The following is a 19,979-nucleotide window of genomic DNA, read 5'->3' as shown; positions in this document are numbered from 1 at the left end:
GAAGTGCTGGAGCTGAAGAGAGGTTTTAATGTGTTTCCAAGGGGGAAAAGGAGCTTGATGAGAGCCATGCTGCACATCCCAGATACAGCACCTACAGATCTCTTCACCTGCCCCTGAGATGGGCACAGAAAGTCCACCCCTTTGCATGGGGGAGTTTCACTGCTCTCACAGCTTTTGTCATGGGTGACTATGAGACCTGAAAAAGTCTCCAGACTGAGCAACTCCACTTCCAAACCTCCTGGGTGCTGATCACTCAGCACATCCAGAAAAAACTGCCAGTGAAACTACATTTTTATAACCATTTTTATAACTACATTTTTATACATTTTGAAGGATGAAGAGGCCACTTTACCATTACTAGCCCAGGTATTAGAGTATTTCTCCCTCATCTGCCTCCAGGAGACCTGATCTCAATTGCTTCCCTTGCCAGGGAAGTACCTGCACCACTCTCTGTCTGATCCCAGATTTTACAAATGACTATTCCTGAAATGGAATCAAGCCAAAGGTTTCTCCCTAACTGAGGATCTGAATTTTATTGCTCAGAGAGCAAACAGGTGGAAAAAAAAAAAAAAGAAAAAGTAGCAGGAGCAGTCAGAAAAATCACATTTGTTACACACTTGAAATTTACCCTTTCACTGACGAGTGCTTCTCTCTTCACAGAGGTTCTCAGACACATCTACATAAGAGGCTTGGCTGAGCTTAGCTCTCTGAATATGTGTCACGCCAGACCCAAATCACAGCGCTGTGATGTCACGGCCAGCAGCAGCTCAATTCCCAAGACTTGCCTTTTTTGCACCAAAATAGCAGTTAAGCCTGAACAGGAAGTTCTGAAATATTCATAACGATGGAATTAGAGGTAACACTTAATCCTCATTACAAAGTATTTAGGCAGCATACTGTCTGGCTCGTGAATAATCCAGAGGCAGAAGGCAAAAGAAGTTAATATATGTGAACAGGGCACTGTCATTTCTGAAAAGTGACTCTGTGCTGCCTTTTGGCTCTGTGTAATCTTTGCGGGCAGAGGCAATGCAAATTCCTCTCCCTTTACCTGTCATTGTAAGAGAAATTAGAGCTGGCATGAATAAAGAAGAGAGCAGACAGTTCCATCCCATTCTGTTTGCAGCTACCTTGTATTTACAGTGGATGAGTTGCATCCAAGGTCCCCAGACTATTTAAGAACAGTTTGGTGGGGGCTTCTCCATTCCTACACCACCAGGTCTGCCCAACAGCAGCAACAAATGTTGCTCTAAGACTTAAGCCACAGATAGATATTCCCTCTCAAGTAGAGCCATAGTCTTTTTTTTACTTCTCATTATGTTTATTCCTAGCAGTCAGGGTGGCTGGCTGAGCCATCAGTGCAAAGGCATCCTACCTCCTTCCAGTCAAGAGGAGCCAGATTAGCAAAGACCTGTTCATATGCCCAGTCACCTGGCTCATTTTGGTTTAGGGATGGATCAGAGGAGCAACTCTGCTTGCTGGGATCAAGGGTCAGCATCTCTTAAATACCAGCTAGAGAAATAAACTGCAGCTGACACAGTAGAGGCTAGAAAGGTCACATCTCTATGGCCTTGGTTTAGTAACAAGACTCATTTCATGGACTGCACATTCCACAGCCCTTGATCTCAGATTATTTTGGGGAAAAAAAGGTCAAAGTATTGCCTTTCTCCCCTCTGAAGAGAGAACAAACTGAGAGCAAAAATACCTACATGGCTTTCTCTGCTGGCCAACAGCAGAGGAGACAATACAAGCCAATATTTCTGGGGTCTTCCCAGCACCCCATCACCAAACATGTCACACACTTTGTGCTGGGTACCATCCTATGTCATGTTTATCTTTCTGTGGGGAAGGTGCTGTGCTTTATCTTCCCTCTGCTTCTACAAGGACCTGAGAGCAGCAGCAAAGCTGAGGATCCATCTGCCCCCATCACACAGATTCCTTACCCTTCAGCCATGCTTTTCTCTCTCTCTCTCTCCTGCATGAAAGCTCCTGTTTCATCCCAGAACCAGGACCAAGGCATCTCACTTCCACTCAACTCATTAAAGCCCTTCAAGAATGGAGGCTGCTGCTGATACAGGGCTTGAGCAGAAGCTTTGAGTTCACCATCTAAGGCATCAGCAGGCTGAGGGAGAGAGGGGCATCCACAGAGGCTCTGTACCAATAAAAAAGGCCTAAAAATGGACTGTCAGCTAGTAAAGCCCTTCAAAGAACCACAGGGAAAGCATTTTTCCTTCTTATCCTCAGGAGTATAAAGATTCATGTTTCAGTGCTGCCACTGTAATGAGGACACATTGGGTACCACCATGTACTTCACAGGTTCTGCAAGTCATCTCGGTGATGGGGTGACAAAGGCACAAGTTGAGGACTGCCACCACAGACAGGGCTGTGACAAAGTTTTGACTAGAGCACAGTCACTCCAGCTGGCTTCCAGCCTGCCAGCACTCGTATCCTTGCCCTTGCAGCCTGCCAAGGGTCAGAGAGCTGATCTCCAAAGCAACCTAAGTGATGGAAGCAAAACCTGATTCTCAGCTTGTGAGTCCTGGCTCGCATCAGGAAAGTTTAAAGGCAGTTCAGCTACCTGTCACATGGCAGAGCAGCCTCTGTCCTGAAGTGACAGGTGACGTGGGTCAGTGCTCAGGTATCTCCATCTGGTTGTGAAATGCTCTACAGATGTGGGAGGGCAGGCAGGGTGACAGCTCTCTGGTTTGTGCAGAGCACGCTGCAAGGTAGCAGAGAAGAAAGAAAAGGAGATTCACTCATCAGCATGCAAGAGTGTCAAAGCGTCAGAGCCTGTCCTTCCCACCACTGGATTCTGCCCTGTGGAGACAAGATCTGTGAGTACAGAACAAAGCAGGAGCTTCACCTCTGACATTACGAAAAGAAAAAGAGCAAAAAGCCTGCTGCTTACTCCCAGCTCCTCTGGGCCATCCCTGCTGTGTGGGCAGCAAAGCTGATTGCAGATTGCTAACAGTAGTCGCCACTGCCATCTTCAAAATTGCCATTTGCAAGTGATTAATTAATGCTGCCTGGGTACAGACTGCATTGTTAATTAAGCTAAGGGAGACTTTTCAAAAGCAATACTGGTGAGTGCTACACTGTGCTGGAAGGGCTGAACATGGTTGTCTTTCCCCTCCAGAAACAGGGAAAACAAACAAACAAGTAAAGTATAGACCTGAACAAAACGGGTCCTAGTACATTTTTAAACAGATCACATTTGGTTAATTTCAAATAAATGCTATGCAATTTAATTTCCAGGGCTAGAGACAAGAATAATACGGCCCTGCTGTGTTGTCTTCATCTGTCTTCTAATAAACTGATTAGAGCCCAACACGTTAAAAGCCCTGTGCACCATTATCTATTATTCAGGTCCCTAAAAGATGTTAATTAACCCGCATGTTCTGAGGAGCTCCATTGTAACACATACAATAGGGAGCCACATGGCACAGTCAAAGCACGTGTTGCTTACTCATTTCGACTTAATTACACGGGCACGATGCCAGGGTGGTACTGGAAGAAAAAGTACAGTATATGGCAGAGACAATGTCCAGACAAACATGTCAGCTTACAGTTCTTTACCAAGAAAAAACACAATTAAATTCACCTTTCTCTGTTCTTAGCAACAAAAAAAATCCTGTGTAGCTTAGTGAGAACTAGGTTATGTCAGGAAAACCTGATTTTAAACAAGGCAAGTTTGGTTTTAAAAATCAGCACTTGAAAGAGTTGATCCTACCACAAAGATGACCTGAAAGAAAAGTTCTTTTTAGGTCGAAATGCAAACCAGAAACTAAAGGAATGGTAGAAGGAGATGAATGAGGTCTTGGCTCAGCTCCTGATCCCTAAGCCAGTGGGAAATGAGTGGAAAGACTAACTACAAGAAACCCCTGCATTAGCTCCCGCAGCCATGGCATGTGCATGCCCATCACAGATGAAGCTTCTGGAGAAGACGCATTACTCACACACCCCCACCAAGCATATAAAGTATAAAATCTTTCAGAGGTTGATCAAAAAATGAAGTCTTTCAGACCATAAAGTTCAGCATACTTAAGTGATTCAATAATGCTCTTCTAAGGTGACCAAACTCTATCCCCAGACAGCAAGGCTTGGGAGTAGATGATAACTGTAAGAATTATATTTCTATTTGAACATGGTAAATAACACGTGTTCAACCAAAAACACTGAGCTGCAGCTGTTTGCACTGAAAATTGAATTTCTTCCTAAAATCTCACCCTGAGGTAGACACTCTGCATGGAAAACCTCGGGTCAAGCTCTGAAAGCTGGAAAAGCTGTAAGCACTAAAACCAAGGCAGTGCAAAGGGACACAATCAGCTGTAATGCTGCTTGATCCACCTCCAACACTGCAGAGCCAACATTCAACAGGACATCAGGTAGACACCCAACTTCCTGCAAAGCCTGAGGTACCTGAATGGTGTTTTTAAGCCCAGTCCTCAAACAGAGAGATGATCAATGCACATGGGGAAGGTGTCTGAACTGCTGGGGACTGGTTTCCCAGTGTGGAATCTCTGGTTTATGTGGTGGGCGCTTGGTGAGACAAGCGCTGTGCTGAACATCCACGCACTGCATGGGTTAAAATACCTGACCTGTGGAACTGAGGTGATGGGTATCAACATAAACCATCAATAGGTGCAAACTGCTGATTTGGGGCCAGCCCAACAATCAACAGATAAAACTAACATCAGCCCTCACAACAGATCAGAGGGGATGAAAGCCAGCGCCGGGGACATTAAACTAACTCACCTCTGCCTTGCAAACCTCTCCCTTCTTCTTGTTTTGCAACACTTTCTAAAGAAAGGAAAAGGAAAAAAAAAGCCTCAACAAAACCACAGACTTCTCCTATAAGGCTTCAAGGATCATGGGCAGGTGGCTGTAAGAGAAGCACTGCAACCCCTGGCAGGAGCGGATCCTCTGCTGGAATGCACCCCAGGTAACTCAGCAGGGTTGGGGCAAGAGCACGCCAAGCTCCTGCTGAAGGGGTCACAAACAGCAGCTGGCCCCACAGGAGCTCTCTGCAGCCCAGCACCTGGCTCAGGGCTTGCTGATAAGGGCAGGACTTTGTTCAGGGGCAGGAACTGATGCTGTCCTCTGTGGCATCCATGCTCTGTTTCCCTGCCATAAATCTAAGCCAGCTCCATAAATCTGCTAACATAAACTGCTGGTGGGAGCTGGGCAAACACAACACATGCAGTGGGGAGTCTAGAGGGAGTCCACCTTTTGTTCATCTCCTAGTGCTCCTGGTATGTTTTTTTAAAGCTGTTTCAGAGCTGCTCCATCTGCCAAGCACTTGTGATTTCAGCCAGCACAACCACCCAGCCACTGGGAGCACATTACTTTGTGCCATACAAGACCTTTGTGATGGAGTTTCAGATGTCTGTGGTGTTGGGATTTTGCACTTAACTGCAGAAGGACAGTTTGTTCCTTGTTCCCAGGAAGATGGAACTTGAAGACATTACAAAATTTGTATTAGAATTTAATGTTAAATGAAAAATCTGCAAAGGTTACTTAACTCAAACGGCCCTTAAACCCTTGTGTGTTCTAGGGAACCAAGTATCAGGGTCAAGTTATCCCATGTGTATTTACCAAAGATCTCATTCTTTCCTGACATACATAGAAATTTGAAGAGGAACAAGCAATTTGAGGTTCTCTTCCTGCTGAATCAAAGATTTATCTTTACTTGTTCAGCTCCTGCTTTCTCTAATACAAATGTCTCCCTGTGCTTTCTCTGAAGTCTGAGCAGTGGAGCCTTTAGAGATGGATCACTGGACTGATGAAGGGTTTGACCCCTCCTTTAAAAAAAAAAAAAAAAAAAAAACCAAACAGAAGAACTCAGTAGTTGCTGAAGTAGCTACTCAGCAACACAGAAAGTTCCCATCCAAGGTTTATTCTGCAGGCAGAACTGTGAATGTGCAGGTCCCCTGGCAGGCAGGGAATGCACCAGCACCACCAGGATTTTATTCTATCTTATGTCCACCTTTCTCTACATCCACCCAGCAATTCCTACTGCTGACAATGGCAGTACTTTTATGGTCACCCCCTATCAATGCAGATGCCATTAATATGTCTATCAGTGTAAGTAATAGCACAGTGTTAATTGAATGGCTGAATGTTCATTTCATCACACATTAACACTGCTAAAAGTTATATAATTCAGTTCCCAGGGAACATTTTACCATACACTATAAACTACCTCAAGAAAAAAGAAGGCCAAGACAAAGCAAACCAGCTCCTAGCAGCTTCTCCCCTCTTGGAGGGCTGTTATTTAATCAGCTTTTATTTCCATTATTTATCATGTGGAAGCAATGGTGCCGTTTCAGTGGCTGTATCTTAAAATGTAATAAAATATGGTTGTGACACAACCATACCTGGATCCTTCAGCCAAACCCTGCATTTCAGTGTCAGGATGTACAAAATATTAATCATCTGATGCAGCTGCTGCCGTCTTTGTGAACAGAGCATATATTTCACTGCTCCCTGGCATGTCTCTTCTCCTGAGGGCTTTTATTAAAAAGAGCCTGTGAGTTACTGAACCATTAAGGTTTCCAAGCCAGAAATTTGACCCAATATCCAGGTTTATAATGCTCTTGGAAAATATTTAAATCAACGTTCAGACCCAGACCCTTAAATCACAGCAAAAGAACACCTGACACACCATTATACAACAAATCTTTTTTAAGAAGAGGCGGCTGATAAAGCTTAGCTCCTGGCATCATTATTTGCAATGTTTTATAACCAAGGAGGCCAGGTTCCTGCTTACAGTTAGGTCACCAGACAGAGTCAGAAAACATTAGGGCTGACAAACTCCTTCTTAGACTTCATCTTTGAGTCATGAGTCTCACAACACTTTAATTAAGGAGAATATTAGCACAATGCAGCTGGGCAGTAGGAACAATGCTTTGCCGGGAGGGGAGCACTGAAGGGCCATCTCTGATGAGGATGATGATGATGATGATGCCAGTGACCATGCACTTGGGCTGCCAAGGCTGGGTCAAGGCTCTGCTCTTGCCTTTGGTAGCCCAAGAGAAGTGGCTCCAGCTCCTTGGAGCACTGCAGCTTTCGGACAATGTTCATTTGTCTGTTCAGCCCAGACTTTTACAAAAAGTAGTACAGAAACACAAAGGAGGATCAGAACATTTCTTTTGGTGTCAGCGTCACTCCCGATGAGAACTGGGTCATTGAAGAAGAGCTATTTCAGCTATTATACCCAATTACAAAAAGGAATCAGCATCTAAAAATAAACCTTTGTGTGGCTGAACTACATTAAAGGCAGATAATTCACAACCAAATAGAAGAGGCTACCTTCCCCAAAAACTCGAGTCTGCATCTCTGCTGAGGTGTCACTGGAATGTATCACTAATGTGGGAGCTGCATGCAAAGGACAACAGCCACAGCTCCTGAGGGATGACACCACCATACAGGAACCTTCATCTCGGAGACTGGAAACAAAGAACTCCACAGCACTTCAGTAATTACTGCTGCTGAACAGAACTTGTCTGCTTTGAACTCACTGCTATAACCAACCCAAGAACTGATCAAATATCTGATACTTCTCTCCAGAACATCCCCTGTTTAGACATGTAAATGATACATCTCTAGATATTCCATCCTCCAAGGACCAAGAAACATGCTCAGAAGCAAATGAGTCCACCTGAAACACAAACCACCCTCTGGCAATGCCTGAGTCGTCCCAAAGGCTCCACACTCAGCCTTCAAGCTCTGAAAAAAGTGTCACTGTCCCTCCAGAGAAGGATGTCTCAAGGCCACACTATATACCAACTTATGTGGACACTGCCAAGCCAAACTTCCTGATGGAAGTCAGGAGCAAAATAGGTTTAGAACAAGAAGGTGGGAAACTGGGTGCAGGATTGCACAGCCAGCAATGGGCAGAGCCTCAAAGCTTGTTTGATATATGCAAACATGCCAGAGATCAGACGTAGATTTGAAGCACTTGGAATTGCAAAGCTGGATTGAAGTCTCACAAAAATAATCTTCCTCATGGTACATCTTGTTCTTCCTATTTCTGAATGTGATGGAAACACTGCAAGAACAGCCTCTGCCATCACAGAGCAGCATATTGTATTCCCAGACCGTGCCACAACGGAGAAGCAGAAGTGAATGGAGCAGAAAAAAGCATAACACTTTGGCATTATCACCCTCAGAAACCCTCTTTTTTCTTTTCCTAGTATGCCATTTGAAAGTTTTTTACACCCATTTTATCCTCAGAGAACTTCTCTTGAAGACAATTTCACGGAGAGGACCTAAAAGTGAAATCAGATTTGAGAAATTCATCCGTGTGGGGGTGGATACCCCATCTCTTCTCCAGAAAAATGGATGCAATTTATCTGTGCAAACCCAAGAGAAAGGGCAGGGGGGACAAGAGGGAGAGATCCAGTCCAGCTGAAGGAGGGACGTCAAACACATTAGGAAGAGCAGAACAGCATCAACACTGATGGGGGCATCATGGACTGAGGGGCAGTTCTTGCACACTTGAAGGAGTGCACACTTAAAAGCTGCCTTTGGAGGATCATTATCTTACATCCTCCCTCTCTTGCTTTTAGTGGAACTCCTTCTTCTCCACCTCCTTCTGTTACAAAACTCTTACACACCCTGTTCACCCACCCCTAAATCACACCCTGCTCTGTGCTCATCCCATTTCTTCAGATCCCCACGCTACAAAGATGCTCATTACCTCACACTTGCAGGGTTAGCCAGACTTGCAAGAGCTTAGAAGTGGGATTCAATAGCATCCAGTAGATAGGGAGTTGCGGGAAATCAGCAAGTTTTTCACACAGGCCCAATTCAGGGTAATTACTAATCACACATTCATTACAGATGCAACATTTTCTGACCCAATTCTCAACAGGCAACATCTGTCTGCCTGCAAAAATGTGCATCATTGTGCTATGAATCTTTTATGCGTAAAAAAGGAGTCATTATGTACAAAAAGCTCCCCTTTTGGTCAGAAATCTTTCTACAGCTTGGATGGGTTTTGCCAATCTCTGCCTTCCCTCCTTTGCCATCAGTCAAGGAACTTGCAGCACTCGTCACTGCAAGTCTTCATGCCCATGGACATGTCCCCACTGCATTGCTTACCAAAAACTTGCCCTTAAAGTCAGTGGGATGCTCCTTCCTGGGCCTAAAAAGCAGAAATGTCAGAGCTGCTTCGGAGGCTCTTGAAGGTAGGGAAAAAGAAGGGGAGGGCTGTGCTGCATCTCCTCCTTCCTATTCCTCTGCAAACATCTCACAGCTCCTGCCAAGCTGCTCTGTGCTAACTACCTGCTAATCCAAATTTGCTCACTGCTCACAGGTTGGCCACCTCCTCCAAGATCAGTACTAAGGGATATTAAAAGAAAGATGAAATTAATGTGTAGCCATTTTGTCAGTGGTTAACACACAGCAATTACCACAACATTCGTGTTCCATAAGAGGCAACAAGCTTTTAACAAAGTGATGTTGTACAGAAGGCTCCTGCAGATCACAGCTGGGAGCAGGGCTGAGAGCTCAGAAGCACTCCTGGTTAAAAATAGGACAGTGCATGCAAGAGGCAGGATTTGTAACTTCTAAAAATAGTCTTCCCTAAAAGGATGCTTTTTACCTTGCTCATACATCACATGTGTATCAGACCTTTCAGCAAGCACCAGCTGTTATATCAGGATTTTTGCCTGGTCCTAACTTATCATTTCAGAAACATGAAATCCTAACTCACAAATTTTTTTTTAAAAAATATTTGCCATAATGACTCATTCTGAGAACTACATTCACAAATGCTCCCTTCCCCCTCCAGGACCATGTGAGCAAGGAAACACAGTGGCAGTCTCCAAACACCACAGCCTCTGCTTATTTAACAGTTTTGGCGAGCCTCTGTTTCCTGATCCAGTGCTTCAGATTTGCAGCAACAGAAGCAAGAGATTACAGAGCAGGTTCGTGTGGAGGCTGGGATAAATGTAGGTCGACCAAACTGAATTTCCTACGAGGTGCAGGAGAGCAGTGTTGTCACACCATAATGGTCTCCAGCTGTTATGCCACCAAAATACACAGCTAACATTTAAAATACACACATATAGTGCTTAAAAGCATGTACAAAGCTGGCTCATCTGACAGCAGGTCTGCAGGGCAGAGCCACTAACACAGGACTGGGTGTTTATGGAAAGCACAGATCTCTGGGTGACACTGCTTACATGGGGCTGATTCTGCTGTGGAGTACCTCAGCTAAATCAGACTGGGAAGAGCAGGATTAAAAAAATTATTCTCCCAATTCCTGCCTTCTTCTATTGCTCTGCCAGCATCCCTGCCAAAGTTGATGTCAATGCATAGCATCAGAGTTGTTATTCCACAGGAGCAAGCGAACACCAGGGAAGAGCTGGGCAGGGAAAAAGGGAAGGGAATGTGACCCAGCAGATACAGCATGAACTGGAAATGGACTGCTGCTCCCAGCCCTGCCCATCCCTGAGCAAGGAAACCTGCCTTTTTGTGCTCTAATTTCCCAATCTCCAAAGCCAAGCTTCTCTGTTAAGATCTTTCAGATCCATGCGTGATCAAGAGCTAGACTGGTTTCTAAAATGAGGGCAGCAAAGCCTCAGGGCCAATAAAAATGCAGGGACCACCCAAGCAAAACGTGTGAGTCAGTGGAATTCCAAAGTTCTTCATCTGTCCACAGCAACCAACGAGCCATGATGCTGGCTGGCTGCCACAGGACTCTGACAGCAGCCACTGAAATTATGGGTTTGGTTTTTCCTTGGTTTGGGCATAATGAAATAAGAGCACTGAATGCATTGATCTATTTTAAAACCAGTGCAGTAACCAGCAACATCTGACAAAAGTGCTGGGCACCACAGATTTCCAAAGGGAAAAGCTGCCTTAGTCTGGATTGCCCAAATATTATTACTGGCTTTCTCTCAGTGGGCTCCTGACTACAAGACAGGTGGAACTCCAGAAAACACAGGGCATAAAGGCCACCAGAATTAGTGTCTTTCAAAACATAGCTCTAAAGACTCTTTTTATAGGTGCTCTGACTTAGCCTTTGGCAGAATAGGAAGGAAAGACAAATATAAGCATTTCTTTCCCTCCTACCTCCTGGGCTGGCTATATTCATACTGCCACACAGATTGCTGACAGGTTGGTTCAAATGTCTTCGTAGGAATAACCTGAAAAAGCCTCAATTTTCTCAACAGCCACCTTCAAGCGACAAATGAAGATAAACTACACAGTGATACAGCTGCTGTGTAACCAGGACTCCAGGTTTGCACTCATGGTAGGCAAGAGGTGCATTTGCACTATTGTTGCTCTAGGAGGTAGCTCAGGAAAAGTTCACCTCATAAAACTTGCTTCAGGGGTTTTCTTTTCAGCTTTAGCATTTTACAGGGTGGAATGGCCTGGGAGCTACTTCAGACACAAGTTTGTCTACATGTTAATGACACAACACCGAAAGGAAAAGCACTGGCAAAGCTGATGTGTGACGAGCAGCTTTCCTTCTATGCAATGTCCTGGCTCCCTAGTGACCAGTCTGGCAAAGCACTTTCTAGCACTTCACCTTCCACCTTTCTCCAAGAGCTGAAAGACTGCTCAAGAACAACAAACAATGGAGGTCTGAGGAAGACACCTGCAACTGAGCTTGCTTATTGCATTATGTTGGAGAAAACCCCAAAGCTATCAGAGGAGACATTTAGCAATTCCTTTATCCTGTATAATAAGCTGAAAGAATCAGAGGGAATTTTCATTGGCCAAAACAAGTAATTGCTTGTTCTTGGGATAGGGGTGTAACTGAGGGCCCATGTTTGTATTTTGAGACTGAAAGACAGAGCAGGTGTAGTGTACAGGTTGTACTGTACCTGTGGGCACAAACACCTACTCATGCATCTCATCAGATCCACTACTGAGACACAGGTGACCATAAGGCACTGATACCCAGCAGACTGTAAAAAGCAGCAAGAAGATTCCTGAATTTTGCCTTAGTTACAGCAACAGGGCACTGATACCCAGCAGACTGTAAAAAGCAGCAAGAAGATTCCTGAATTTTATTTGCCTTAGTTACAGCAACAGGCAAGTGTCTGGGCAAGCAGCTCTGGTGCTGTGCAAATCTGTGGCCTCCCCGTATGTCCAAAGGAACTGAAAGAAAGGAATTCATTAAAGGATACAGTGACATGCTTTGATGCTTCCAAAGCTACTCTGTCTGCCTCTGAACAACTGAGTCATAATCACAAAGGAAACTCTTCTGAAGTTTATTTCTCCTCTAATTTGCATCTTGTTTTCTTGTGCCTCTTTCGTAAGCTGTGCTTTGAAAGCACATTTCCCTGCCAGCAGCTGAGCAGAGCTGAGAAAGCTCCCTCCCACCCCTGCAAGGATTCCTTGCTGGCTGCCTACGTGTCTCCCATCGCTGGGCTGACCCTGCCATGGGTGGGCAGGGGGAGCTCCCTCTCAGAGCTCACCCACCACCCACCTGCCAGGGCTCTGCAGAGAGCTGCATTCCCCGTGCTGAGCCACAGCACTTGGAGATAAATGCTTCATCAGAAGGACAGAAATACAGATGCTTACTGTTGATTGACACGCACCCCATCGCTGTGGGTGCGCGCTCCTGCGCTCTCCTCAGCCTGGGTTCCAGGAGGGTGGCTGGCCCAGAGCAAACTCTGCAGCTGGCTGAGACTGCTGCTCTGAGCTCAACTCTCTGACCATCACAGCACCACGTTCTTGGGCCACAGCCCCTGCGTTTGGTTGGAAAAAAATAATACATTTAGCAGTCAAGACATTTAGTGCGTAAGGGCAGCAAGGCACAGGTCTATGATAAAGTGTTCCATTTATCTAACATCCTTTATACAGTGTAATGAGCTTCCATCATGAATTACAATATCTCTCTAAGCCACAAGTTTCACTTTTGCTCTTTCCAAGGGGCCACGTTGCAGCCCTGAGAGTAGGGGGGTCCCACTCTACACCTCAGCCCTTGTACTTGTGACTGTGTCTGACAGGTTGTGGTTCAAAACACATTTTCTGTTTTCTGAAGGGATTTTAAATGCAACAGCATCTCATGCTGATGTATCCTGGGGAAAAAATGCAATGGACAGGCATTATTTTTCAGTATCTCTACTACTGCAGGCCTCTGCTTGAACCTAGAACTCATTTTTATAGGAAGTCTGTCAGAACAACCAGAAGACCATGACAGAAGGATATTTCAGTCCTGCTGTCTGCAGAGCCAGTTATGCCCTGCAGGACTGACTACTCTGACCTTGAAACTCCTCCTTCAAGGGGCTGGACAGAGCTGTGCCCACCTCTCCAAGTTCAGGGGCGACCCGAGAACTCAGTAAAACTGACAACTCCAAAATTATGCCAAGTTTTTGCCTGGGAAAGCTTTATCCAGTTCCTCAAATCCCATTAATGGCTCCTCGACTACAGTCTATATATCTAACTCTAAATGCAGCAAGAACAGAAAAAGAAAAAGAAAGAAAAAAAAGAATTAAAAAAAATATTTCAAGGTCAAAACGTTATGTTTAATTTTTTTCATGAATAACGCAACAGCAGCAGTATAACATCGTGCCTTCTGCCCCCATCATGGTTTCTCAATCATCAGAATTCTAAAGGTGCCTTTCCATCTCTCTCCAACGTTCATAGGTAGATACTTGACAATTCAGTAAACTAAACTGAAATGAAGGCTCAACAGAGCACAAAATTTGAGGCTAGTTGGAGCCTCTGAACCAGACCATTATGATGTTTTGGGTCAGTGAGTAGGAAAACAAGTTGGGATAGCAAAATGTCAAAGAGTAAAACTGTCAGAAAAAAAAAGATGTCAGAAACAATATACTCTCATTCCTCCCTGAAGATGACTGTCTGTGATACAATACCAAAATTATTTTACACACCAGAAATCCATGAAGTCCTTTCAGCTGGAATGGCAGCAACTGATATCTTGCTCTGGAGTGTGCACACTGAGCTTCGTCAGTCCTGATCTCGTGTTTCATGAGCTGACTTTGACCATGAAATTTTATTGGTAGCACAAAAAATTTTTCAATAAAGCTAAGCTGATGGTTTTGCACTGATGAGAAAAGGAGATTTATTTATTTTGAATATTTTATCTCCTCAGAGATAAAACTAAGACTTTACAAAAAGATGCAAACATCAAATTACAGATCTTCTATGTGGATAAGTTGAAAGTCACAGTATTTTCTTAGCTAGGAAAGACAGAACTGCAATAAATTTGATGACATTCAAGACTTGCCACAGTCTATTTTATTTTCTTGAACCAAAATCCAATATAGAACCTACAGGGTCATGGCTAGAAATATTCTTCTAAAAAGGTAGCAAAGATACTTGTCAAACCTGTTAGGATAAATTGGCACTCACTCATGTATTTAAATCAATGACAAGAAATAGAAACATCTGAAGTGATGCATGAGCCCTGTGAAGTAAGCTGGCTGAAGTTTCTCCAATTAGACAGTGCTGGGATTGAACAATTAACTTCAGCCATTCATTGTGTGAAGTATCTGATGTAACCTCACTGTAAAAGAGCAAATAATCTGCAAGTGGAGCAAGAATGTGTCCCTTGACAAACAATTATAGGTACATATAATATGAGAGGAAAAGACAGCTTGAAGACTCTTAGAGCCTCAGAAAATCATAGAAGATGGAGAGTTTCATATTTCAGGACCTGATCATGAATAAACACCAGGGATCATGACCATCCTATGGCTAGCAATGGATTTATGTAAAAATGCCTTTGAAGGGCTCCTGCCACAGCCCTGTGTGCCAATCCCATGGCTTAGCTGGCGTCTTTGCTGAAAGCTTGGCGTCAATGCCAGAATGAATGTGAAGAAATGCAAAGTTTGAGTTTGCCCTGGGATGCCCACTGAAGGAGCACAGAGAGGAACATCAGCAGCTGCACAATGGAGAAGGACACTCTTCAGGTCAGACAATCTGGCACCTGTGAGCATCAAACTAATTTCAAATAGTTTAAAATGACAGCTGTAAGTTAGCATCCATTTTCTTCTTCATTGACTACTAAAATGAGTAATCCCCTTCTTCAGCTCCCAGGAGAAAGCCAGGACAAATACACTTTGTCAATCACAATATATCATTCTGCAGCCCCAGCTTCCCTGGAGAACCTCAGCACACGAGTCATTTACTGGACTGGATGGGCCTGAGAATACATACTGTTGAAAATCATCTTGCACTCAACCCTGAGAGGACAGTTGTAATAAATACTTCCAAACTCTAATTTCTGTGGTTCCATTCCATGTACTTCTGCTAAGAAGATAAAAGGTAAGAGAACAAGTGGAGTTAAAATAGCCACTTGCAGGCAATGCCTGGCATTATCCATCCAGGTCAAGGATCGTGGAACATAAATACAATGCATGAGAGGCTACAAAATAATGGCATTGATTGTTTTCAAGTGTGTCTTTCTCTCCTAGGAGAACTGCCTTCACATAAGCCTTGGAAATGCAGTGCCCTCAATTAGCAGAAGCAGCCTTTGAGTGAATCCCTTGAATTTAATCTCGGATCTACAAGTCTGCGCTTTTCTCGTGTTTATTCCCTCATCAGAGAAGTTATTCAGGAGAGACCAGCAAAGACAATTGTCACATGTTTTCATCTGCTGCCGTGGAGATGACCTCCACCCCACCCATCATCACACAGCCCTCATGGTGCCAGCCCCTCATGATGCCAGCCAAAGCGATGTCTTCCCAAGAACAGAAACACCAGGTATGTACCTGGCAATCTAGTACAGGCCACTTAACTAAGAGGAAGACCAAAAACCAAGTAATAAAGCAGGGATGAGTCAGCTGCAGCTTGCAGATAGCTCAAAGGGAACAGTCCAGCCAGTCCTAATATTTATTGTATATATAATACTACTGTATTTCCAAAGAGCTGAAACAAATGAAAGAAACTACCTTTTTGTCCCAATTAATTTTGAAGTTGGGGAACTCACTGTCAAGTAACGAGTGCCAAAAGTTTAGACGGATTAAGAAAGCAATTGGACAAAATAAGAAATCTCTTCCTGCCAAGTAACACAGCAGACAGGAGAGAGCAGGGTTTCACTTCCCCCACTACGGGATGGGGCAAAAGGCAATTCAAGGAGTTAACATCACATCAAACCACTAGCATTCAAAATCCCAGGCTGGTCAGGAATTCGAAGAGACAGACACTCAGTTTATATAACTATACTCTGTTGCTTTATATTTGCTCAACATCTGGCCCATGGTTTTGCCATCATGGAGAAGCTCTTGTGCAACCACAGAAATGTGACAGCACACACAAGGTATGCTCCTCCTGGTGACCAAATTTGTATTGATGGCACTGAGTCACAGGTTTGCTGACACGGATTCTGACAGGCACTGGAGAAGCCCAGCAAGCCCCCAGACAGCTTTTGGGAATAAAGAAGCACTAGTAATTTTGCACAAACATATACAGGGTGAGCTACATGGCCACAAACAAAGCAGTAGCATAACAACAACAACCACCTGGATCCCAGTCCAAGGATACTCAATCCAGTAATTTAGACATATCAGCATGAAAGCCCTTGAAGTGGATTCTGGCTGCAGCCACCGTGCTTAGAAGCTCTTTTCTTTGTCATTCCCCTCTAATCAAATGTTTTACTTTGCAGAGACAAATTACATTCCTAGCTTTTATTTACTCAGGAACTGCTGTGACCAAGCAATCAACATTCTTCTGTCAGGTTTAAAATGCTGATGGTCAAATAACATAAGGGGTGATTCATCTTTGAAATACATCAAGCTCTTGCAATTGCCTGACTGCTTTCCACACACCAAGGAATGGCTGGCTTAGGGATCTGTTATTCACAACAAACAGGATTTCTCCGTGACTTTCTCATACGCTCCCAGTTGTCCCACACCATTATATATAGGCTCTTCTTGACTTTCAGTGCATAGGGTTTGGAGGTCATATATCAACAGGCAGTATCTCTATAAAACAGTGAACAGGTTCCAGGGACAGCTAGATCCAAACACCTCTCCTCTCACCACCTGCACAAGATGCTGGAGCAGCCTCTTCTTGCTCCCAGCCACACTGGAGTCAGACACCACAACTGACAACAAAGTGGGTGCAAACCAGGCTACAAGTTGGCCAAAATTTTCCCATATCTTATTTAATTTAAAAGAAGTTTTCCTATACAAGTGTAACAAATAATTTCAATACTTTTTTTTTCCCAATAAAAACTTCTTAAGAGACAAAAAGTAATTATCAGGAAATTTGAGAGGGGAAGGGGATCATAGGGTTTGGAGGTCATATATCAACAGGCAGTATCTCTATAAAACAGTGAACAGGTTCCAGGGACAGCTAGATCCAAACACCTCTCCTCTCACCACCTGCACAAGATGCTGGAGCAGCCTCTTCTTGCTCCCAGCCACACTGGAGTCAGACACCACAACTGACAACAAAGTGGGTGCAAACCAGGCTACAAGTTGGCCAAAATTTTCCCATATCTTATTTAATTTAAAAGAAGTTTTCCTATACAAGTGTAACAAATAATTTCAATACTTTTTTTTTCCCAATAAAAACTTCTTAAGAGACAAAAAGTAATTATCAGGAAATTTGAGAGGGGAAGGGGAACTGTCAAAAAGCTTTAAAGTTTAAGTGGCAGAAAGAAAACTCAGATTATCCCCTTCCTACTGCCACTGTGGGAGCACAATGCAATTTACTGGGAGGCCTCAGTTCCACAGACTGGCTCTCATATCCACTATTAAGAATGTCCAAGCTCCAGGTTCCTCTTTCTGTCCCAAGTGCTCCTTCTACCACAGAGGATGAAGCTGATGCACAAATATCTGGATAGATGTCTTTGTTCCAGCTGTTCAGTGGACAAAGAAATCAGGGCAAGTAATTAATGTTGGCAGCTGGCACAAATGAAACCTTTCTTTTGAGATGTGGACTATGTAAGACAGCCTGAATCTCCATCCCAAATTCAAACCACTGCAAAGGATGCACATCAGAAAGCTGTGGCTCAGCATGTTGTCTTAAACTTCTGCATGTGGAAAAAAATAATAAAGAGAGTTCAGCACTAATTCTTTTCTTTATTAGAAGTCAGTGCAGACCATATGTGATCCAACTTTCTGGACTCAAGACAGCCACCTGGCACCAAAGCACTGCACTCAATTAGCGTGATGGATTGATTTCTCCAAGAGGCCAAATTAATGCAAAGCATTAGTGTTATCCAGCTTGTATCAGCATCTCACAGTTCACAGAGCAGGTGACACCAGCCTGGCAGCACTGTGAAGACACAGGGGAAATGTGCATCCCTAATGCTGGCCAGCTGGTCAAGCCCACAGCCAGGATTTGAGGAAACCTCGTGAGGCTGTCACAGCACCTCTACTCAGGCACGAAACTCCACTCAGCCCTTGATGTCAGCAACCCTGACTCCAACCTGCTAGCAAGTCTTTCCATTACCCTCTTTCTCTTTGCCCCATGCCTTACCTCACACTTCAACATCTTGACAAGAATGACTTTTCTCCTTCTGCCGTTTAGGCACAGACAACACACTTCTCTGCTTCTCATCCTCATAATATGCAGCCTTAGAGTCCCATGTTTTGTTCACACAAGCAGTGCTTTCTGCAGACAAGGGAACTGGCTGAATTCATCTGCCAAACCTTCACAACAGCAGGAACATGGATCACACTCAAAGAGTCCCCTGGCATGTCACAAAGTCTTTTCAAACCAGAAGCAGACATAGAGCACTTCAAGAACTCTCACTATAAGCAAAATTAGTTCTGGAGACCCAACTGCTGTAACAGGCTCAACAGCTATAGCTTCAAAAGTTTGGCAGAATTTTACTTTTCCATAAACCTAAAAGAACATTTATTTTTTTTCTTTGTGAAGTCAAAGGTGGGAGCAAACCACACAAAAAGGAGTAAAGGCAGCAGAGTGGAGCTCTCATCTCTGCTCAAGTTTGTAGGCATTGCTGCAGTAAACTTCAAACATGTACGGGAAGCCAAAGAAACAAAGAATAATGAAAATAAATCATTGTTTAAAAGCTGAAAAAAAATCAATTTGAATACGGCATTTGTGTTTATTTTAATTTAAAGCTATGACAACTGCACCAGGAAACTTATTACATCCTTTTCACAAATGGACTGGTTCAGGGCAACACCAAATGTTAAATTATGACCACAGACCTGCAAAACTGCAGGTGCTGAACACACACTCAGTGAGCCCAGTTCATGTTTACGGGTAAAGCCCTACTGACATCGCTATAATTCAAAGGAATAACAAAGATTTCCAAAGAACATTAATAAAAATATACTTGTTCTGGTTTTGATGGGTACACATTGGGCCCAATCAGCAGGTACAGTAACACTGAGTCTTATACAATAATTGATGCTACAAACTATGCAGCACACAGGCATTCTGCTCCCACCTGTGAGCTCCAGGCTCCCCAAAGTGGCTGCTCTGGGGTGATTTTGTAGTAGCACAGCATCAGAACATACAGTGCAGGAACCAGCTTGGTCCTTTTGGAGGAAATTACTCAGTATCTTACTACAAGAATCAGTTCAAGGGTAAATTTATATTTGTATCAAAAGCTGATATATTGGTATTTCCCCCCATGTTATCTTAATGGCACAAGAAAAATAGGAACTAAATACAATAGGATTTCACAAGTAGAATAATTTACTCAGGCAAATATATTCAGAGATACCCCATTAACAGAATGGCTTAGCAAGACCAGCCAAGCAGTGACCACCAAGCCAAGCAGAACAACCCCTAATATGCACTGCATTGTGTGAGGAGATATGGCAGGGGAGGGGAATAAGCATCACTTACAATGGAAAGGGGAAATGTATTGATGGTTTTGTAACTCAGAAAAACACGAGGAAGGAAATATCTACAAATTTGTGCTTGGGTAAAGATCACCAAGGCTTCTGACTGCCATATTTCCTCCTTCCTTCTCCTCTTCCCTGAGATTCTAGCTAAAAAGCAATTTACAACCTCCTTGCAGGGCTCTATTGCAAAGTAGGTCCTTTCTCTCCTGTTTTTAGGTTCCT

The 19,979-nt window shown here is 43.8% G+C and overlaps 1 protein-coding gene across 1 annotated transcript in view; it reads right to left on the bottom strand.

Moving 5' to 3' along the window:
* Positions 1–19,979, bottom strand: part of SLCO3A1 (solute carrier organic anion transporter family member 3A1) — a 137,816-nt gene that overhangs the window by 54,504 nt on the left and 63,333 nt on the right. The window lies entirely within an intron of this gene.

The sequence above is a fragment of the Onychostruthus taczanowskii genome, unplaced genomic scaffold, assembly GCF_017590055.1.
Source record: "Onychostruthus taczanowskii isolate IOZ18803 unplaced genomic scaffold, ASM1759005v1 scaffold6, whole genome shotgun sequence".
Classification (NCBI taxonomy): domain Eukaryota; kingdom Metazoa; phylum Chordata; class Aves; order Passeriformes; family Passeridae; genus Onychostruthus; species Onychostruthus taczanowskii.
Note: the sequence above shows the minus strand (reverse complement) of the source record. Positions and strands in the feature narration are given on the sequence as shown.